The sequence below is a fragment of the Aethalodelphis obliquidens genome, unplaced genomic scaffold (assembly GCF_003676395.1).
Source record: "Aethalodelphis obliquidens isolate GAN/ISIS:26980383/991018 unplaced genomic scaffold, ASM367639v1 scaffold8, whole genome shotgun sequence".
Lineage (NCBI taxonomy): Eukaryota > Metazoa > Chordata > Mammalia > Artiodactyla > Delphinidae > Aethalodelphis > Aethalodelphis obliquidens.
The window spans coordinates 11,117,062-11,142,078 of NW_020837952.1; positions in this window are offsets into that span (position 1 = coordinate 11,117,062).

A 25,017-nucleotide genomic window follows, 5' to 3' on the forward strand; every position below is an offset into this window, starting at 1 on the left:
TCTATGGGTTTTCCTTTTACAGCAATTTATCTTACCATATAAAATAAACTCTTCCTTCTGTTTGCCTCTTCAAATGCTGATGGGAATGCCTTAGTGCAAAGTACTGTATGTTAAAATAATTCAATGTACTTTGAAAAGTGTCCCCAAACAGCTTTTCCAATTACCATAAAAGCATAAAGGAAGGCGGCCCATTGAGGTAACCTCATTATCATACTTAGATGTGGTTAAGAAATATACTGTTCTCCACTAATTTTTATATCTTCTTACTATTTTTTTCCAGCATTCAAAACATCCATATAAAAACATTAATTTGGAACTGTAGTATAAGATAGCCAATGAGCTCCAGGGTTTGCATTAAGTAGACCAGAGTTAGCATCTCAGCAACTCCACTAAGCTCTTCTAGAAACCTCAGTTTGCTTCAACTGTAAAACAGAGCTAGTACCGACCACCACATTTGTAAAATGCTTGGTTGAGCTCTCAGCCCATGAATGCTAAATAAATCATACATTTGTACATAATTTTTAAGTGTTCTTAAGTCATTTGATAATGAATGCACAACATTACAGATAGAATCTGTAGAAATCTAGAATTTCTAAGGGCTAATTTTTTAGTCATATCCAGTAGACATTGAATAAAAGTGATTTAGCAGTGACAGTAAGAACTATACCACCTGATATACATCTAGTGCCTGGAGAATTATCAATAACTAGTAATTATCTGATTGTCACATTATTAAAAGTTGATGTCTGTATTTCTCCTAAGGTAAATATAAAAATAACAAAATATTTCATCTGTAATAAAACTCTTATTTTTATTACTTTTATTTTCCTGTAGGTTAATGTATCACATTGAAACTAATGAAAGGCACACATACCATCTTCCTCATATCTCAGCATTTCCGATTAAACAAACTGCTGGTTTATAATAGTGTTGTTATTTTAACTTCTGTAGATGTTTTGTGAAGGCACAAAGGTGCCTATAGTCAGAAAGAAAATATCTCCCATTTTTCTTAGTACCTTCAAACTTCCATTGCTTACACTCTTATTAAATTTTGTCTAAGCACGAAAGTAGAAAAATCTCTACAAGAGTGAAATTGTATCCGAATTATTTCATCTCAGACTTTGTCTTATTCCTAAAATTACACTACAGAAACAAATATTTGGAAATTTAGTGGGAACTAATCCAATCTAAAACATAGTATTTGAAATTTAATCTCACCAATAACGATAGAGACTCAGTATGTTTTTGATATTATAATACTGTTAAATACTCCACAATAAAATGCACTCATAGAAGAGAAAAAATAAAATCCTTTTTTCCCAATTATTGCAAGGTTAGAAAAAAAAATTACTTAAATCTAAATACTGGAGGAAAACATAGTTTGCAGAAAATAATGTAAGTGCACTCATGCTGCAGACAAACATTGCTCTGAAATTCACCCAGTTAACAAAAAGAGTTCAGGGCCTCAACACACTCTTACACACCCTTCTTACTAAAATGCTGGAAATTAATTCCTTGCCCAAGAGGCATTCATGGTCCCATATTTAAAATCATACAGGTTCACAAGGGGAACATTTAGATTATCTGCAGATACTGTCATGTGAATTTAGCCTATTATTGAGCATTTGCAGTTTATGGACAAAGGATCAGTAAATTCAGTGGGATAGGCTATGTAAGAAGGATTAGGTTATCAGACTATAAATGAGGTAGAATTTTACTACATGGAATTCAGTGAGATAAATTCAAGTTTTGCAGCTTATAAATTTGTGGTATTTACAGTTAGGGCAGCACAATAGAAACCAATGCCTGCCACTACCTACCTACAAATCTCTAATCATAGCATGTTAACAGGCTTGAACTACAATAGGATTAAGTAGAACACGATTTTCCCAGTTAACGTATTTTGAAAGTGTTTATTAATAAATATAACAAGAAAAAGGAAAGAAGACTTCCTGTTGCTACTGGGTACCATTTGAGACTTAAATTCATAGTAAGTCTAACATTCCAATATCCAATTTTTCAGGCAAGCGATACACCTATATATTTACCATCACACAGCATGGTAGCTCTGCTGGACTTGATTATAAAAAAGCACCTTATTACTAGCCCAATACCACAGTGTGAGTAACAAACTGCATTGTAAGATGTATAGGATTACTTAATGAATTGAAATAATATGAAAGTGCTTTTCAGTAGAATGTGTTGAAGGCAGGTCATTCCATTGAATAACCTATCTTATTCACTCAACTACTTAACGTCTTTAAATCTTGACCATTTATAGTTACACAATACAGGAGATTCAGTATGGACATATGATAAATTAGTTGTAAGTTAAGCCATAATGTAAGGTTACTTCAAACAGAGCATAATCAAGAGGCATAACACCATTACACTTTTACAATAATTGATATAACAGCAACAAGTTCTACCTCACAAAGCCTACCCAATTGGTCTCATCGATACAGGCAAAGTGAAAATTACCAACCTTAGATCCACTTTTCATGAATAGTGCCTAGGACACAGGAGATGCTCCTGAAATACTTGATAGCTGATTACTGACTGATATCTTTGTGAGCAACTGTGAAACAAATTCACCAAATTTTTTAAATACACGTTACTCCACTGGGTTCTATAACAGAAAGACCAAACTGGCATCACAAATCTTGATTCTATTTTAGGCACCAAAAGGCAAATAATTAGGAAGCTACATCCTCAAGGTTACTGTGTACATTTAGAATATTAGTGAGTCAAATTTGGCACAAGGTACCAATATGCAGACCTAATCAGACAGTATATTAACAAATGCTGCTGAGTAATTAATTTTGTGTTTGCAACTTGGAAATAATTTAAAGCTATTTTCAGTTTTCAGGTACTTCTCATCTTGGCTGCCGTCACTATATATACCAAAAAGCAACTCAAAGTCAGATTCAAGTAGCACTTATTAAGCAGAACTATTAAATACCAAGCAATGGGCTGGACTTTTCCATATAAATTGATGATTCTGACATCTAACCAGGTTTGGAAACCAACCTGCCAGTGTTTGAATACAATATCTCCATAAAGCCATGCTTAACTAGCTCCAGTAATAGGAAAAGCAACCTGGTAAAGGCCATGCATTTTATCTTTGAAGAGCTCTATTAGCCAAAATCTGTGTTCTAAGAATGTTTATCCTACGACCTCATTGAGTCTTTCAAACAAGCCCTCTTGCTGTATTACATGAGAGCACAGCTCGTCACAAACGTGAAAACAGTTATCATTTCTCCACTTCCTTCATTTTAAAGTTGTCTGCGCATCATAGATCTTTTTGGTAGCATCCCATCTTTTTTTTTTTTTTTTTCCCGGTACGCAGGCCTCTCACTGCTGTGGCCTCTCCCGTTGCAGAGCACAGGCTCCGGACGCTCAGGCCCAGTGGCCACGGCTCACGAGCCCAGCTGCTCCGCGGCATGTGGGATCTTCCCGGACCAGGTCACGAACCCGTGTCCCCTGCATCGGCAGGCGGACTCTCAACCACTGTGCCACCAGGGAAGCCCTAAATTATTTCTTAAGTAAGTAAATTTTCCAGTGATGAAGATCAGCAGCATCTGTTTATTCTCTATATATTTACTGTTTTTCCACAATGTACAACAATGTATCAGACACTGGTAATATAGTGGTGAACAGAATAGATACAGGTCTTGCCCTCAGGATGTGATAACAACATTTAAGAAGTTACTATATAAAGAAGCAAAGTAGAATATTTACTGCCTTAAGTTCACATCCTTGCATAGATGTAGCAGTGGAACATCAATTCCAATAATTGGATAATAACCAATAATAAAGAAAAACAAAGAATGTAGGCCTCAGTTTAAACCAATAAATCATGGAGTTATAAACTAAAACAAGCAGTCAAATTCAGAGACAGAAAGCAGAATGGCGGTCACCAAGGGCTGAGGAGAGAGGAGAATGGCGAGTTAGTGTTACATGGGCACAGAATTTTAGTTTGGGAGGATGAAGAAAGCTGTAGAGACGGTGATGATGGCTGCATGAAAATTTGAATGTACTTAGTGCCACTGAACTGTACACTTAAAAAATAGTGAAAATGATAAATTTTGTTACGTATATTTTACCACAATAAAAAAAAAAACTACAGGGGAGACCTTCAAGACGGTGGAGGAGTGGAGATCACCTTCCTCCCCACAGATACATCAGAAATACACCTACACGTGGAACAACCCCTGAAGAACACCTACTGAACGCTGGCAGAAGACCTCAGACCTCCCAAAAGGCAAGAAAATCCCCACGTACCTGGGTAGGGCAAAAGAAAAAAAGCAAAAACAGAGACAAAAGAATAGGGACAGGACCTGCACCAGTGGGAGGGAGCTGTGAAGGAAAAAAGGTTTCCACACACTAGGAACCCCATCGCGGGCGGAGACTGCAGGTGGCGGAGGGTGGAAGCTTCGGAGCCGCGGGGGAGAGCACAGCAACAGGGGTGCGGAGAGCAAAGCGGAGAGATTCCCGCACAGAGGATCAGTGCCGACCAGCGCTCACCACCCCGAGAGGCTTGTCTGCTCACCCGCCGGGGCAGGAGGGGGCTGGGAGCTGAGGCTCGGGCTTTGGAGGTCTGATTCCAGCGAGAACACAGCCTGAAGAGGGCTAGTGCGCCACAGCTAGCCGGGCGGGAGTCCGGGAGCTGCCAAAGAGGCAAGAGACCACTGTTTTGGAGTGCGCGAGGAGCGGGGATTCAGAGCACTACCTAAACAAACTCCAGAGATGGGAGCGAGCCGCGGCTATCAGTGCGGATCCCAGAATGGGCATGAGACGCTAAGGCTGCTGCTACCGCCACCAAGAAGCCTGTGTGCGAGCACAGGTCACTATCCACACCTCCCCTGGCGGGAGATTCTGCAACCCACCACTGCCAGGGTCCCGTGATCCAGGGACAACATCCCCGGGAGAACGCACAGAGCCCCTCGGGCTGGTGCAACGTCACGCCGACCTCTGCCGCCGCAGGCTCCCCGTGCATCCGTACCCCTCCCTGCCCCCGGCCTGAGTGACCCAGAGCCCCCAAAGCACCTGCTCCTTTAACCCCATCCTGTCTGAGCGAAGAACTGATGCCCTCAGGTGACCTAAAGGCAGAGGCGGGGCCAAATCCAAAAATGAACCCCAGGAGCTGTGGGAACAAACAAGAGAAAGGGAAATCTCTCCCAGCAGCCTCAGGAGCAGCAGATTAAATCTCCACAGTCAGCTTGATATACCCTGCATCTCTGGAATACCTGAATAGACAATGAATAACCCCAAAATTGAGGTAGTAGCCTTTGTGTGATTTTGTCTGTATACCTTTGTTTTTACCATTTGCCCTAGGGGTCTGTCTGTTTTTTTGGTTTGGGGTTTTTTGTCTTTGTTTTTGTTTTTTGCGGTACGCAGGCCTCTCACTGTTGTGGCCTCTCCCGTTGCGGAGCACAGGCTCCAGACGCGCAGGCTCAGTGGCCATGGCTCACGGGCCCAGCCGCTCCGCGGCACATGGGATCTTCCCGGACCGGAGCACGAACCCGTGTCCCCTGCATCGGCAGGCGGACTCTCAACCGCTGCGCCACCAGGGAAGCCCCTTGGGGGTTTTTTTTAGTATAGTTTTTTAGCACTTGTTATCATTGGTGAATTTATTTTTTGGTTTCATTGCTTTCTTCTTTCTTTCTTTTTTAATTGCATAAAATTTTTTTTATTTTTAATAATTTTTTTTATTCTGTATTTTAATAAGTTTTTATTTTATTTATTTATTTATTTTTTCCTCCCTTTTCTTCAGAGCCATGTGGCTGACGGGGTCTTGGTGCTCCGGCCGGGTGTCAAGCCTGTGCCTCTGAGGTGGGAGAGACAAGTTCAGGACATTGGTCCACCAGAGACCTGCCAGCTCCATAAAATATCAAACAGCGAAAGCTCTCCCAGAGATCTCCATCTCAACGCTAAGACCCAGCTACACTCAACAACCAGCAAACTACAGTGCTGGACACTCTAGGCCAAACAACTAGCAAGAGAGGAACACAAACCCACCCATTAGCAGAGAGCCTGCCTACAATAATAGTAAGGCCACAGACACCCCAAAAACAACACCGGACGTGGTCCTGCCCACCTGAATGACAAAATTCAGCCTCATCCACCAGAATACAGGCACCAGTACCCTCCATCAGGAGGCTTACACAACCCACTGACCCAACCTTACCCACTGGGGGCAGAAACCAAAAACAACAGAAACTACAAACCTGCAGCCTGAAAAAAGGAGACCCCAAACACAGTAGGTTACACAAAATGAGAAGACAGAAAATCACACAGCAGATGAAGGAGCAAGGTAAAAACCCACCAGACCAAATAAATGAAGAGGAAATAGGCAGTCTACCTGAAAAAGAATTCAGAGTACTGATAGTAAAGATGATCCAAAATCTAGGAGATAGAATAGAGAAAATACAAGAAAAGTTTAACAAGGAACTAGAAGAAATAAAGAGCAAACAAACAATGATGAACAACACAATAAATGAAATTAACAGTTCTCTAGAAGGAATCAATAGCAGAATATCTGAGGCAGAAGAACGGATATGTGACCTGGAAGATAAAATACTGGAAATAACTACCACAGAGCAGAATAAAGAAAAAAGAATGAAAAGAATTGAGGACAGTCTCAGAGACCTCTGGGACAACATTAAATGCACCAACATTCAACTTATAGGGGTCCCAGAAGAAGAAGAGAAAAAGAAAGGGATTGAGAAAATATTTGAAGAGATTATAGTTGAAAACTTCCCTAATATGGGAACGGAAATAGTCAGTCAAGTCCAGGAAGTGCAGAGATTCCCATACAGGATAAATTCAAGTAGAAACACACCAATACATATTAATCAAACTATCAAAAATTAAATACAATGAAAAAATATTAAAAGCAGCAAGGGAAAAACAACAAATAACATACAAGGGAATCCCCATAAGGTTAACAGATGATCTTTCAGCAGAAACTCTGCAACCCAGAAGGGAGTGGCATGAAATATTTAAAGTGATGAAACGGAAAAACCTACAACCAAGACTACTCTACCCAGCAAAGATCTCATTCAGATTCAACAGAGAAATCAAAACCTTTGCAGACAAGCAAAACCTAACAGAATTCAGCACCACCAAACCAGCTTTACAACAAATGCTAAAGGAACTTCTCTAGGCAGGAAACAAAAGAGAAGGAAAAGACCTACAATAACAAACCAAAAACAATTAAGAAAATGGTAAGAGGAACCATACATATCAATAACTACCTTAACTGTAAATGGATGAAATGCTCCAATCAAAAGACACAGACTGGCTGAATGGATACAAAAACAAGACCCATATATATGCTGTCTACAAGAGACCCACTTCAGACCTAGGGACACATAAAACTGAAAGTGAAGGAATGGAAAAAGATATTCCATGCAAGTGGGAATCAAAAGAAAGTTGAATTAGCAATTCTCATATCAGACAAAATAGACTTTAAAATAAAGACTATTACAAGAGAGAAAGAAGGACACTACATAATGATTAAGCAATCCATCCAAGAAGGAGATAAAACAATTGTAAATATTTATGCACCCAACATAGAAGCACCTCAATACATAAGGCAAATGCTAACAGCCATAACAGGGGAAATCAACAGTAACACAAACATAGTGGGGGACTTTAACATCCCACTTTCACCAAAGGACAGATCAACCAAAATGAAAATAAATAAGGAAACACAAGCTTTAAATGATACATTAAACAAGATGGACTTAATTGATATTTATAGGACATTCCATCCAAAAACAAAAGATTACACTTTCTTCTCAAGTGCGCATGGAACATTCTCCAGGACAGACAATATCTTGGATCACAAATTAAGCCTTGGTAAATTTAAGAAAATTGAAATCGTATCAAGTATCTTTTCTGACCACAACGCTATAGACTAGATATCAATTACAGGAAAATATCTGTTAAAAAAAAAAACACATGGAGGCTAAACGATACACTGCTAAATAACCAAGAGATCACTGAAGAAATCAAAGAAAAAATTAAAAAATACCTACAAACAAATGACAATGAAAACACGACGACCTAAAATCTATGGGATGCAGCAAAAGCAGTTCTAAGAGGGGAGTTTATAGCAATACAATACCTCAAGAAACAAGAAAAATCTCAAATAAACAACCTAACCTTACTCCTACAGCAATTAGAGAAAGAAGAACAAAACAACCCCAAAGTTAGCAGAAGGAAAGAAATCATAAAGATCAGATCAGAAATAAATGAAAAAGAAATGAAGGAAACAATAGCAAAGATCAATAAAACTAAAAGCTGTTCCTTGACAGCTCTTTGATAAACCATTAGCCAGACTCATCAAGCAAAAAAGGGAGAAGACTCAATCAATAGAATTAGAAATGAAAAAGCAGAAGTAACAACAGACACTGTGGAAACACAAAGGATCATGAGAGATTACTACAAGAAGCTATGTGCCAATAAAATGGACAACCTGGAAGAAATGGACAAATTCTTAGAAAACCACAGGCTTCCAAGCCTGAACCAGGAAGAAACAGAAAATATAAACAGACCAATCACAAGCACTGAAATTGAGGCTGTGATTAAAAATTTTCCAACAAACAAAAGCCGAGGACCAGATGGCTTCACAGGCGAATTCTATCAAACACCTATTCTTCTCAAGCTCTTCCAAAGTATAGCAGAGGGAGGAACACTCCCAAACTCATTCTACAAGGCCACCATCACCCTGATACCAAAGCTAGACACAGATGTCACTATAGGCCAATATCACTGATGAACGTAGATGAAAAAATCCTCAACAAAATACTAGCAAACAGAATCCAACAGCACATTAAAAGGATCATAGACAATGATCAAGAGGGGTTTCTCCCAGGAATGCAAGGATTCTTCAGTATTTGCAAATCAATATGATACACCATATTAACAAATTGAAGGAGAAAAATCATATGATCATCTCAATGGAAGCAGAGAAAGATTTCAACAAAATTCAACACCCAGTTATGATAAAAACCCTCCAGAAAGTGGGCACAGAGGGAAATTACCTCAATATAATAAAGGCCATATATGACAAACCCACAGCCAATATCGTTCTCAATGGTGAAAAACTGAAACCATTTCCTCTAAGATCAGGAACAAGACAAGTTTGGCCACTCTCATCACTATTATTCAACATAGTTTTGGAAGTTTTAGCCACAGCAATCAGAGAAGTAAAAGAAATAAAAGGAAACCAAATCAGAAAAGAAGAATTAAAACTGTCACTGTTTGCAGATGACATGTTAATATACATAGAGAAACCAGAAAACTACTAGAGCTAATCAGTGAACTTGGTAAAGTAGCAGGATACAAAATTAATGCACAGAAATCTCTTCCGTTCCTATACACTAATGATGAAAAAACTGAAGGAGAAATTAAGGAAACAATCCCATTTACCATTGCAACAAAAAGAATAAAATAACTAGGAATAAACCTACCTAAGGAGACAAAAGACCTGTATGCAGAAAACTATAAGACACTGATGAAAGAAATTAAAGACGATACAAACAGATGGAGAGATAGAGCATGTTACTGGATTGGAAGCATAAAGATTGTGAAAATGACTACACTACCCAAGCAATGTACAGATTCAATGCAATCCCTTTTTAACTACCAAGGGCATTTTTCACAGAACTAGAACAAAAAATTGCACAATTTGTATGGAAACACAAAAGACCCCGAATAGCCAAAGCAATCTTGAGAAAGAAAAACGGAGCTGGAGGAATCAGGCTCCCAGACTTCACACTATACTACAAAGCTGCAGTAATCAAGACAGTATGGTACTGGCACAAAAACAGAAATATAGATCAATGGAACAGGATCGAAAGCCCAGAGATAAACTCACGCACATATGGTCACATTTTTGGTAAAGGAGGCAAGAATACACAATGGAGAAAAGACAGCCTCTTCAATAAGTGGTGCTGGCAAAATCGGACAGCTACATATAAAAGAGTGAAATTAGAACACTCCTTAACACCATACACAAAAATAAACTCAAAATGGATTGGAGACCTAAATGTAAGGCCAGACACTCTAAAACTCTTAGAGGAAAACATAGGCAAAACACTCTATGACATAAATCACAGCAAGATCCTTTTTGACCCACCTCCTAGAGAAATGGAAATAAAAACAAAAATAAACAAATGGGACCTAATGAAACTTAAAAGCTTTTGCATAGCCAAGGAAACGATAAAGAAGATGAAAAGACAACCCTCAGAATGGGGGAAAATATTTGCAAATGAAGCAACTGACAAAGGATTCATCTCCAAAATTTACAAGCAGCTCTTGCAGCTCAATAACAAAAAAACAAATAACCCAATCCAAAAATGGGCAGAAGACCTAAACACACATTTCTCCAAAGAAGATATACAGATTGCCAACAAACACATGAAAGGATGCTCAACATCACTAATCATTAGAGAAATGCAAATCAAAACTACAATGAGGTATCATCTCACACCAATCAGAATGGCCATCATCACAAAATCCACAAACACTAAATGGCGGAGAGAGTGTGGAGAAAAGGGAACACTCTTGCACTGTTGGTGGGAATGTCAATTGATACAGCTACTATGGAGAACAGTACGGAGTTTCCTTAAAAAACTTAAAAAAGAATTGTCATACGACCCAGCAATCCCACTACTGGGCATATACCCTGAGAAAACCATAATTCAAAACGAGTCACATACCACAATGTTCATTGCCACTCTATTTACAATAGCTAGGACATGGAAGCAACCTAAGTGTCCATCGACAGATGAATGGATAAAGAAGATATGGCATACATATACAAGGGAATATGACTCAGCCATAAAAAGAAACGAAATTGAGTTATTTGTAGTGAGGTGGATGGACCTAGAGTCTGTCATACAGGGTGAAGTAAGTCAGAAAGAGAAAAACAAATACCGTATGCTAACACATATATATGGAATCTAAAACAAACAAAAAAAATTCTGAAGAACCTAGGGGCAGGACAGGAATAATGACGCAGATGTAGAGAATGGACTTGAGGACACGGGGAGGGGGAAGGGTAAGCTGGGACGAAGTGAGAGAGTCGCATGGACATATATACATTACCAAATGTAAAATAGATAGCTAGTGGGAAGCAGCTGCATAGCACAGGGAGATCAGCTCAGTGCTTTGTGACCACCTAGAGTGGTGGGATATGGAGGGTGGGAGGGAGATGCAAGAGGGAGTAGATACAGGGATATACGTATATGTATAGCTGATTCACTTTGTTATAAAGCAGAAAGTAACACACCATTGTAAAGCAATTATGCCCCAATAAAAATGTTAAAAAAAAAAACAAAAAAACGACAGAAAAAAAACTGAGTCACACAAATTGGTTATACCTCCTGACAGTACAATAGTCATTCAGCACCTCCATGTACAGAAGTGCAGGTCCTGAGTTTGTTTTTGAGTTCCACATGCACAAGGATGGAGAAACACCACCAGCAGCAGGATCCTCAAATAAAGAAAGACAACTACATTTGACAAATGATGCATCATTATGTGACTAGCAAGGAACCTCAAGGACACTTCACAGCTCATTTTTTACTCAAATTCCCTCTGAGGAAAACTCTCCAGGGCTATGAGACTCAGTGTTTTGCTTTGTTTTCTTGTTTTAATTCTCTCTCCTCCAAAACACAAAGAAATTTTTTACCTCTCAAGTGAAAAATGCCTAACTCTGAAAAGTCCCAGGACACGACCACCAGAAATGACTTCAGAATGAAACTGAGATGTACTGACAAAGCTCACTGGAAAATGTTATCAACACCTGAATTCTGTGACTGTTCTCAGTCCCTTCTTTACACAAGCAATAAGGGAAACATTTAGAATCAAGATACAGGTGGCATATTATTTAAAACCTTTTTTAAATATAACATGTAAGGCCTACTGTAACAACATTCCTCTGAGTCCTCCCCAGAACCAAGCATCCTACCAATCATTCATATGGAAAACAAAACCAGAAACACTGTCAACTGCCAAGCCAGCCAAGCTGGCTTATTTATTATCGAGTATACAGGGTACTAGTAGATAATACAAAAGAAACTCTCATCCTTTACCTTTTAGGAGCTCATAACAGGAAGGATGATGATTTGTACTCTATATTTGAGGCAGGGAATTGGAATGCAATGATGAAACGAACATGGGCTCTGGAGTGAGACTGACAGTGATATAATCCCAACTCAACAACTTTTTAGCTGCATGTCCTTATAATAACAGCTAAATTACTGAAGGCTTAGCATGCACCAGGAAGTCTGGTCTATAATCCACCTCAGGTAACCCTCACAAACCCTATAAAGTAAATACTACTATTATTTTACACGTAAACTCATGTTATTTAATTGCTGAGTCTCAGTTTCTTTTGGGGGGGAGGGATTAACACTAACCTCATACCATTGTTTTGCAAGTTAAATGAGTTAATGTGTAAAAAAATAACTAAGATACTATAGGCTCTCAATGAATGAATGCTGATACCATGATTTACTTTTTATATATTTATAGCAATAGCACATATTTGGAAAGGTTATTCTAGGGGAGCATTTTAGAGAGCACTACTTTTTATACATGCTGAAGTGTTTATAAATACAATTTAATTCAGGAAATGTATGTGTTCTTGTTATATAGAAGACGCTGTACCAGACACTGCAATGTACACAAAGATATATGACACAATTTCTATCATTAAGATGTTTAATCCAGTGAATTTAAAAGAAAATATATTCTATCTTAAAAATAAGGCAAATGACCGATGGACCAAGGGTTGGGGCTTGGTGTGAAATGTCCCTATTCCGTATATTCTGTTACACTTGCCATCACCGTTTTGTCCCATAAATGCAATTTGACTTTTTTTTTTCCTCTACAAAATATGACTTTCTACAAGTTAAATATCAGGTAAGTTCACCCAAGCATGGTTGCTCTTTTTTTTCATATTAATGTGGCATATATTTTATAAACATCTGTACCAGTTGAACACATGCTGATTTCCAATCACTGGTATGCAATTCTCTCAATAAAAGGTAAGCAGCCTGCATTCAGACATTCTGTTTATAATGACAACCTAAACTATCACACTCACTACTATCTTCTATAATTAGAATGAGTGAAAATAAATGATCAATAATAGAAAAGCTTATTCACCTCACATGGCAATATACTTTTGATTTCTAGTGAGATTTCCTAAGACATTTATGGTGAAATCTACCCAGAACACTGATCTCAATTGGAAATCTTATAGTTTGGGAGAATGCAGGAAATTTCCTCAGGGAAACAGGGAGATATATGATATAAGGCACTGCATATTTCCACGGTAAATAAATATTGAGCATGTATAAAGTATCTGAGAGAATTTATAATAACAGAATATCTGACACAATAACTAATATATGTTATAAAATACTTCCTATCTCTTCTAGGCAAACCCCATCAAAGTAAACTTTTTTTTGCGGTACGCGGGCATCTCACTGTTGTGGCCTCTCCCGTTGCGGAGCACAGGCTCCGGACGCGCAGGCTCAACGGCCGTGGCTCACGGGCCCAGCCGCTCTGCGGCATGTGGGATCTTCCCGGACCGGGGCACGAACCCGTGTCCCCTGCATCGGCAGGCGGACTCTCAACCACTGCGCCACCAGGGAAGCCCCAAAGTAAACTTTTGAAAGCAGTTGACTTGCTGAAATAACATAATCATGAGTCGAAATCCTTTATATTTCACCACGAAATCTCTAGTACTACCAGTGTCCTTCATCTTTCTAGGAAAGAATAGCAATACATGCCTATGGTTATGGTATTGCCATGTAACCACACAAAACCAAGCAAAGGCGTAAAGACAGTCTTTTTAAAATACATCTACAGATTTCAATTCAACTAAGTCTGAAATTAAATTAGAAAACGGATATTTTATACCACACAAAATGCTGCTACTTCCTGAATTCCTGATTTAATTATTTTCAATTTTTAATAATATTTAACACTTTTGTTCAATTTTAGTTGTATTCATTTCATTGTTAGACACCGACGTTACCTCACTATCAATAGTAAAAGATAGTCTCATCATTGTAAATTAAACTGATGTCAAACAGTCTCAATAGGATATTAAGAATTTATATAAAAATATTTCACTGTTACTAAATGACTACCAATGCCACGTTCTGTACTGTCATTGTACAGTATAACTTGAGAACACGACGGAAAAGAGCAACACACACCAAGATAATTAAAAAACTGTATAAAAAGTGCTACACTCATGATATATACAAAGCTCCACAGAAACACAGAGGGATGTGCCCTCACCAAAGTCCCCATCTCTTCTTTTCTACCTGGAGAAGAGCTGCCTTCTATTTTGAAGAGCTGATCTTCTATCTTGAAGAACAAATAATAGCTCACTAAGCAGAAAATTAAAACAAACAAAAACTGGAGAGGACATTTTCAGTAACAAAAGATGCAAGACACATGGCCTATAGGTAGAAATAGGCATGGTGTTTTCAGAGGATGTCAATTCCTTGTGTCAGTGAGTTGCAGCACACACGCAAGTGTACTAGCTGAGCACCATTTCCACGCCAGGCATTTTGCTAGACTGGGGAGCAACAAATATCACACAGGCCAAATTTGTCCTGCTGCCTGATTTTGTATGGCCTGCAAACTAAGAAAAATTCTTACATTTTTAAGTGGATGAAAAAAATCAAAAGAATAACATTTCATGATACATGAAAATTATATGAAATTCCAATTTTAGTGTCTATAAATAAAGTTTTATTGGAACACAGTCACATTCATTCCTTTGCATATGGTCCATGGCTGCTTTTGTGCTATGCTGGCAGAACTGAGTAGTCGCGACAGTGACAGTACAGCCCACAAAGCCTAAAGCATTTACAAAACTAGAAAAATTTGCTGATCCACATGCTAGACAATGGCAAAAGAAAACAATGTCTAATTGTGGAGATGAACAAGGAAGCAGACCTAATCTCGGAATGTTACAGGAGCACACAGTTGGGACACGTAGCCCAAATTGTGCCAAGGGACTGTGAATAAGGAAAGGTTTATGAAACCAGATTAGATTAAACTAAGATCAAATCATGATCTTTACCTGTCATGCTAAAGACTTCAAATTTCATTTTGAAAGCAATGGCATGCCTTTGCAGGGTGTTAAGAAGGCCTATGATATGATCTGTCTTGTATTTCAAAACAACGATCCCGATCACAATGTACCTAAGTGTACTTACTACCTTTTTGTGGCAAAGGAAAAAAAAAAACTGGGACATAAGGACTAGGGAGAGCCAAGAGCATGCTTATCAGGCGACCATCTTTCTTATTCACGTTCTCTCTTTTAATAAAATAATGACAACAACAATGATAGATAGTACTTATCGAGCATTACTGTGTACCAGGCATTTGCTAAGTGTTTTAGATGTATTGACTCATTCAATCCTCACACATGACCTGTGCAAGTAATTCTTATTGAGCTGGAGACATAAGATAACATGAGACTTAATGCTTTTCTGGATGAAAATATTTCTAGTGTTCAAACCACATATTTTTTTTCCATTCCTATCTGAATATGTTAAACACTTGTAGCATAACTTTAACTCCTGTGTCAAGCAAGACAGGTCGCTGAGTCATCACTCATTCATCCACTACAATCAGGTACTAAGTGTCGATCATGTATGAGGAACCAAACTGGGGAGGCAGGGGTATACAACTGCAAGCAGTTTCCATTCCCAGGGGTTCCAACAGCTGAATGCGAAAAGTAAACACACCACCAATCTCAGACCTGAAACCCAGTCACTATTCATTCCATCAACCCAGGATTACACTGTTGGATACACCTAATCCTTGAAATCCTTTTTCTTAAAGAATCCACCTTCTAAGTAGTTTTGTGGATACATGTTCCAGCATGTTCCAGAAGAGAGAGAGGGAGACAGAAAGAAAATTAACAAGCGTCGGTGATGAGAATGAAGACAAGACAGAAATCAATGCTTCACACATGGTATTTCTGGCCTGCTTCCCGAAAACAAAACTAATGAAATATAACAAGGGATTGTTACTTGGCGTGACTAGCTTAGAAACAGAGGGAAAAGGGCATAGGGGAGGGGAGGGGGACCTTCCTCAGTGATACTTCACATTCGCCTTCATTTATACTATGAAAGGTGCAGAAAATGTTTCATACCTCTAAGTATTTTGCTTATATTAAATCAATTTGCTTTCGAGTTCAGATCCAAATTTAGTAATTATGTGCACATCTAGGATACCTGTATCCTATGGTGTATTTCACAGGTTTACAGGCTTAATCACTTTATTGGAAAATTAGATAAAATCAGATGACAAACAAAAAAGTTACCATTTTATTGGAGCACTGCCCACACAGTACAAGATTTACAAACCAAGACAAGACCATGAATAGAAACCATGACTTTGTAATTAGAAACATACTACAGTGTGTCTGGAATTCCCTCCGGACTTCTTACAGTAGTAGCATACCTTCGAGACTCACTAGAAAACAATGCCAAGAGGGAAGACAGCATTTCGTACTTTTTCAATTCACCTGAGATGGATAGCTTTACCACTACATGCACACTTTATATTCTAAACTTGACCTGCTGACAAATGGGATTTAAAAAGGCAAAGAGAAAAAACTCAGGTAGGGAAAACCACAGGACTTTTCCCAAAACTTCCCGCTAACATTTACCTCTCACTCAATTGTTTTTCTTTACTGCAAATTATCATCTTTATTATCAGACGGTAACTAACCTCGGTTATCTTATTAGAAGGTTTACAGAAGAGTTAAATAGACATTTGTTAAGACTGTCAGAAATGTGGATTCGTTCTAAAGCACCTTTTTGTGTCTGACTTAATTAAAAGTTTTCCAATATCAGGCTCAACCTCTTCCCTTTACTGCTTGAAGAGACTCTGTTCCCACTCCTCTTACCTGTCTCAGATGTAGAGACATTGTCTGCCTCATGTGGACCCCTCTTTCCCCATCTCACCACACCATAATTTGGTACAACCATCCTTGACTACACTAGGAAAGTCAAAGAACAGCTCCATGATCTCAGTATTCATTCTCCTTAGCTCTCTGTACAGACTTGGTATATACTACTGAAAATACAACTTTCTAAAACCCACAGCCTAAGTAACCTGACTGTATTATGTTGATTGAATAGTCATGGAGAGTTTGATAAATAGTTGTCTAGAAACAGATACGACTCTCACCATGCTTAGCTTCTTCCACAATGATTCTGTGATAGCGTTCAAGGTGCCTACTGCCTGACTAGAACACAACATCTGCAGGCTGTTTCTACTTGGCAGCTAGAAGAAATTCATATCCCACCTGAGAAATCATTCTGATTTCTACATAATAACAATCTATTATTTGATAGCTTTCTGTCAGTAAGACGCAGATCCAAAAAATATTATTGTGGACTGTTTTTACTTATAGGAAAGAGTTCCTACATAAAATGGATCTATATTGAACAGAGCAGGTAAAAATTAGTGAGACCATTTTATTGCTGTTGTTTTGCTAATATCAGTGTAAAAAAAAATCTGCTTTAACTTGCTTCGTATCACGCTTAGTAAAGCATAATAAGCATTGCATTTTACAGGTGTTTAATACAGGCATGACTCAGAGATATTGCAGGTTCAGTTCCAGACCACTGCAATATAGCAAGTATCATGAGTCTCATGAATTTTTTGTTTTCCCAGTACATATAAAAGTTATGTTTATACTACCTTGTAGTCCATAAAGTGTGCAATAGCATTATGTCTAAAAAAATAATGTACATACCTTTATTAAAAAAATACTTTATTGCTAAAACATGCCAACCATCATCTGAGCTTTCAGCTAGTCGTAAGTTTTTTGCTGCTGGAAGGGTCTTGCCTTGATGTTGACGGCTGCTGACTGATCAGGGTGGTGGTTGCCGAAGGTTAGGCTGGCCGTGGCAATTTAAAAAAAAAAGACAACAATGAAGCTTGCTGCGTTGGTTGAGTCTTCCTTTCACCAAAAAGTTCTTTGTGGCATGCAATGCTGGTTGATAGCATTTTACCCACTGCAGAACTTCTTTCAAGATTGGAGTCAGTCCTCTCAAACCCTGATGCTGCTTTATCAACTAAATGAACGTAATATTCTAAATCCTTTGTTGTCATTTCAACAATCTTCACAGCGTCTTCACCAGGAGTAGATTCCATCTCAAGAAACCACTTTCTTTGCTCATCTGTAACAAGCAACTCTTCATCCACTCAAGTTTTATCATGAGATTGCAGCAATTCAGACACATCTTCAGGCTCCTCTTCTAATTCTAGTTCTCTTGCTATTTCCACCACATCTGCAGTTACTTCCTCCACTGAAGTCTTGAGTCTCTCAAAGTCATCCATGAGAATTGGAATCAGCTTCTTCCAAACTCCTATTAATGTTGATATTTTGACTTCTTCCCATGAATCACAAATGTTCTTAATGGCATCTAGAATAGTGAATCCTTTCCAGAAGGTTTTCAATTTTCAGTTGACCCTTGAACAATGAGAGGTTTTGAGATGTCACCCCTCCACACAGTTCAAAACTGCATATAACTTATAGTTGGCCTTCAGCATCTACAGATTCAACCAACCACGAATCATGTAGTACTGTAGTATTTACTAGTGAAAACAATCCGCATACAAGAGGACCCACAAAGTTCAGACTGTATTATTCCAGGGTCAACTCTAATTTGCCTAGATCCATCAGAGGAATCACTATCTCTATCAGCTATAACCTCATGAAATGTATTTCTTAAATCATAAGACTTGAAAGTTGAAACTATCCCTTGATCCATGGACTGCAAAATGGATGTTGTGTTAGTAGTCGTGAAAACAATATTAATCTCATTGTACATCTCCATCAGAGCTCTTGGGTGACCAAGTGCATTAACAATGAGCAGTACTATTTTGAAAGGAATCTTTTTTTCTGAGCAGTAAGTTTCAACAGTGCGCTTAAAATATTCAGTAAACCATGTTGTAAATAGATGTGCTGCCGTCCAGGCTTTGTTTTTCCATTTACAGAGCACAGGCAGAGATTTAGCATAATTCTTAAGGGCCCTAGGATTTTCAGAATGGTAAATGAGCACTGGTTTCAAATTCAAGTCACGAGCTGCATTAACCCATAACAAGAGATTCAGCCTGTTCTTTGAAGCCAGGCCTTGAGTTCTCCTCTCTAGCTCTGAAAGTCCTACATGGCACCTTCTTCCAATAGAAGGCTGTTTCATCTGCATTGAAAATCTGTTGTTTAGTGTAGCCACCTTCATTAACGATCTTAGCTGGATCTTCTGGATAACTTGCTGCAGCTTCTACATCAGCACTTCCTGCTTCACATTGCCGTTTTATGTTATGGAGATGGCTTCTTTCCTTCAACCTCATGAACCAACCTCTGTTAGCTTCAAACTTCTCTTCTGCAGCTTCTTCACCTCTCTCAGCTTCATATAATTAAAGAGAGTTAGGGCCTTGCTCTGGATTAGGTTTTGGCTTAAGGGAATTTTGTGGTTGGCTGGATATTCTATCCAGACCACTCAGACTTCCTCCATATCAGCAATAAGGCTGTTTCACTTTCTTTCTCATTCGTGTGATCACTGGAGTAGCAGCTTTAATTTTCTTCAAGAATTCTTCCTTTGCATTCACAACTTGGCTAACTGGCACAAAAGGCCTAGCTTTCAGCCTATCTCGACTTCCAATACACCTTCCTCATTAATCTTAATCATGTCTAGCTTTTGATTTAAAGTGAAAGACCTAAGATTCTTCCTTTCATTTAAAGGCCATTGTAGAGTTATTAATTGACCTGATTTCAATACTGTTGTGTCTCAGGGAATAAGGAGGACCAAGGAGAGAGAGAGAGAGAGAGAGAGAGAGAGAGAGAGAGAGAGAGAGATGGGGGAACAGCTGGTCAGGACACACACATTTATCAGTTAAGTTTGCTGTCTTATATGGGTGAGATTTGTGGCAGCCCAAAACTAATAACGTTACGGACTTCCCTGGTGGTCCAGCGGTTAAGACTCCACGGTTCCACTGCAGGGGGAGCGGAGCGTGGATTCGATCCTTGGTCAGGGAACAAAGATCCCGCATGCCACTCAATGCGGCCAAATAAAAAAAAAAACCAAAAACCCTAACATTAAAGATCACTAATCACAAATATAATGATAATGCAAAAGCTTGAAATATTGTGAGAATTATCAAAATGTAACACAGAGTAAGCAAATGCTTTTAGAAAAATGGCACCAATGGACTTACTCAATGAAGGATTGCCACAAAACTTAAATTTGTAAAAGACACAATATCTGTGAAGCACAATAACGAAATACACAAGAAAATGAGGTACGCCTGTAATGAAAAACATGTTTTATGAGAAAGATTGTAACCTAAATCAAATTTTATTTTCTAGCTCTGAGTTTTAAAAATTGATTGTTCCATCTTTTTTTTCTTTTCTTTTCTTTTTTTAGCCATGCTGCATGGCTTGCAGGATCTCAGTTCCCCCACCAGGGATTGAACCCGGCCCACGGCAGTGAAAGCCCAGAATCCTAACCACTAGGCCACCAGGGAACTCTCTGTTCCATCTTAACTGCAATGCAAAGTAGAGTTTTTTAACCTAAAGAAAAAGTCTAATAAAAAAGTGTTGAGCAGATGAACCTGTTTACAAGGCAGAAATAGAGACACAGAGGTAGAGAACAAACATGACACCAAGGGGGTGAAGGCGGGGGTGGGATAAATTGGGAGATTAGGATTGACATATATACACTAATATGTACAAAACAGATAACTAATGAGAACCTGCTGTATAGCACAGGAACCCTTTAATGCTCTGTGGTGACCTAAACAGCAAGGAAATCCAAAAAAGAGGGGATATATGTATACATATAGCTAATTCACTTTGCTGTACAGTAGAAACTAACACAGTACTGTAAAGCAACTATACCCCAATAAAAATAAATAAATAACTAAAGTGCTATGGAAACAAACCAAAAAAAAAGTATTCAGTACCTATTACATGTACTGTAGAGAAAGGCAAGATAAATAAGTAGTCAAGACTCTCAATTAACCTAGTAATACATATTAATATGACAAACAATCAACCCTGCTTCATTTTTTTATACCATATATATTTCAGCACATGCAGGAACCCGATCAATAAGGACCACTAATAACTTATATTTCAAGGGATTAAAAAAACCCCTACTAATAATATAATAATTAGAAGGGATATGTACATCATTCTTTCTAAATAAAAAAAGACTAACCGGGGTTTCCCTGGTGGGGCAGTGGTTAAGAATCTGCCTGCCAATTCAGGGGACACGGGTTTGAGCCCTGGTCCGGGAAGATCCCACATGCCACGGAGCAACTAAGCCCGTGTGCCACAACTACTGAGCCTGCACTCTAGAGTCCGTGAGCCACAACTACTGAAGCCCGCGTGCCTAGAGCCCGTGCTCCGCGACAAGAGAAGCCACCGCAATGAGAAGCCTACGCACCGCAGCTAAGAGTAGCCTCCACTCGCCGCGACTAGAGAAAACCCGCACACAGCAACAAAGACCCGTGCACAGCAACGAAGACCCAACGCAGCCAAGAAAAGAAGACTAACCAAGAAAAAGATGAATTAAAATTAGTCAATTGCCATTCTGTAACCCTCTGACAAAACACTGATAAAATGGGAAGGTTGCTTAGGTGTTCCATATGTGTGATTTCCATTGCTCAATTGTGTCAGGAAGGTTTCCCTGCATAGATGGATTTAGCCAGTGCACTAAGTCACACAAGAAGAGAGAGAGAGGAACATGTAAGCGGCCCCACCCCGCCGCCAGGCCTCCCCACAGTTTTCACCGGGGTAAACCCATGATAGATTTGCTTTCTTCTTGCTAATGTGAATTTCCAGTCTCTTGGCAAAGCATGGAAACATCCCTTGTCACTAGAACAGGTTGATCTGCTTATTGATCTGCTTTTCTCTTTCCAGCTCTAGCTCAACTTGACCTTTTGCGCTGCAAACTCCATCGTTTGTCTCACAAACAGCTCTGATTGCTCCATCAGCTGGCAAACAGGGGTCATTTTGTCCAACTTTGTTTTCGTCTGCAGAGCCTGGGAGATGGTCTGTTTTGAATTTGCTGAATAATGCTATTCTCTGCATCTTCAATTTTTTTTTCTTTCTTTTTTTTTTTTTTGCGGTATGTGGGCCTCTCACTGTTGTGGCCTCTCCCGTTGCGGAGCACAGGCTCCGGACGCGCAGGCTCAGCGGCCATGGCTCATGGACCCAGCCGCTCCGCGGCATGTGGTATCCTCCCGGACCGGGGCACGAACCCGTGTCCCCTGCATCGGCAGGCGGACTCCCAACCACTGCGCCACCAGGGAAGCCCTTCATCTTCAATTTTTATCAAAGGTTTCTATTTCAGAAAGGAATAAAAATCACGATAAATCTTTTGGGGATTTCAAGCTTAAACAAAATGCCTTCAACAAAGAAGAGCAGTTAGAATTATAAATTTGCATTTAAATGCTTGACCATGCTGGCATCACTTATGTGGCAATATCACACAGCTTGAGATAAATCAGAACACAGCTTGAAATTATAGTCCTAACTTATCCAATTTCATAATAATTTTAGGGTCTTTCCTTTAAAAACCAATAGCTCAAAGCCTTACATTTTTTCCACGGAGTTTTCTTCTCTTTTTGAATAATAGCTCTCCCATGGTTCACAGAATGACATATATAAAAGCACTGTTTCTACAATAATTATTCCTAGTTTTTAAATTTAGCTAAACAACATCTGCCACATATTTATAACTATGAAATTAGACAAAATCACTGAACTAAAAGCAGACTAATTTAAAATATGTAAATGAAAATTTTCTAGGCTGGACCAAGAAAGTTACTTGTAAGTTATTATTTTGAATTGCATTTTATGTGATTGCAAGACAAAGAAGTAACATGCCACATGCAGCCTTTCAGTATGGCCCTAGGCACAGGGTAGGGACTAACAGGATAATGTTTACACTCAAATAAATTAATAAACTAGTATGTTGTTCATGGGGCAATAGAGTAGGAATAAAAAAAAAAGCTACTAGAGAAAATTATATTATCCTTAAGAGAAGTAATCTAAATTTTAAATTTCTAAGAAAATGAAATTCATTGCAATAAGCCAAGCAAGAAAAGATTCAGGGGTTTCCCTGGTGGCGCAGTGGTTGACAGTCCGCCTGCCGATGCAGGGGACGCGGGTTCGTGCCCCGGTCCGGGAGGATCCCACGTGCCGCGGAGCGGCTGGGCCCGTGAGCCATGGCCGCTGGGCCTGCGCATCCGGAGCCTGTGCTCCGCAACAGGAAAGGCCACAACAGTGAGGGGCCCACGTACCGCAAAAAAAAAAAAAAAGAAAAAAAAAGAAAAGATTCAGTTTCTTTTTGCTAGTGTTGATGATTGATAATATTTATATTTGTGTAACACTTTTCATGTAAGAATCCCAAAACAGTCTAATGATTTTTTTCTTGCATAGTACATCAACATGATCCTACTTATGGAAAGTAAATTTTACCCCATATCCCTGCCTAAGGAAAAAAAAAAAAAAGACCTTCATATGTGGCAGCTTGCCATATGCCAGCCCCGGTCTGAAGGCTATTTTTGTATTCTAAATGCTCTTTGCAGTTACTCCCATTTTAGAGATGAAGAAATTGAAAAACATAAGGGTTAATTAATTTAATTTGCCCATCTGTCAAAGGTAGAAAATGGTAAAGCAGAGATTCTAATCCAGGTGTCTGTCTATAGTATTCATGGGCTTAATCATCATGCTCTAATGCTTTTCAACCACCAAACTCATTTGGAGAACTAAGAGAAGATCTCAGAAGCTCTGAGGTATAGTGGGCTAAAAATCTCCTGTCTCTACGTTATCCAAATCAGTCATTCTTTTTCTGTGTGGAAAGATTTTGACCTTTCGGTCTGGATGTTTACTTCCTAACTCATCAGAGCTATAGAGTCAGACTCTTGTCTGACTGGTTAAGTTCAAATTCCAGGACGCCATGTCATGGATGGAAGAAAACAATGTCCCTTGTGTTTTCATTTTTGTAAGAGAAAATTCCCAAAATTTTCTACTAATCTAGCACCATATCAAGTTCTCAAGGAATGTATGCTAAGGCAAATGTTCATACTTGTTTTCTACGAGTTAGTCTGGCCTTCTACTGTGGCAGGCTGGGCTGGGCTTGAGGACCTAGTCTGTCTACCAAGAGCTAGACCAGGGAGGGAAAAGAAGGCCAATATTCATTCACTGCTCCACAGTGAGTCTCCCCTCTCTCCCCCCATCTTTAACATCTGAACCTGACTTCTCTGTCTGCAAGGTAAGAAAGCCAGTAGGTCTTGGAAAAAGATGTCTTCTACCTAAGGCTCAAAGCAGAGACATTTATGAAATAATTCTTAGCTGCCAGCTACTCAGTACTCACTACGTGGTCAATGCTAGAGGCCTCGATGGCCAAATATGTCAACACAGCATAAAAGAAAAGCATCACGTGAGTACCTAGAATCCATCTTAGATTACAAGGAAGTTTAAACAAATTGTGTAAACCCAGTTAGCTTTCCTAAGTTTCCCCTAAACTATTGCTTTAATCGTAACAGAAGGTTCTCAAAGCTTCTGACAGCCAGCAGCTGCAAAGTCAACAACAGGCTGACAGGCCACCTGTTGCAAGGTAGGAACCAAGAACAAATGTGAGTAAAATTAGCTTTGTTTATTAAGCAGGAAAAGGGACATCTGTCATAACAGTCAGTACAACCACCCCAAAGGACAATCTAGACCAGACTACTTCCCAGTTCCTGCTTGCTTCCATCAACCCTTCCTTCACATCTAATACACATCTAAGAGGGGTCTCTGCCATCTATTATCTGTACTGTGATAATAATAACATGCCACAAATGCATAATTATTTTCACTTTTGAAACATGGGTGAAAACGTGTATTTAATGTGTAATTAACAGATATGCATTAGAAAATTTATAAAGATGGATATT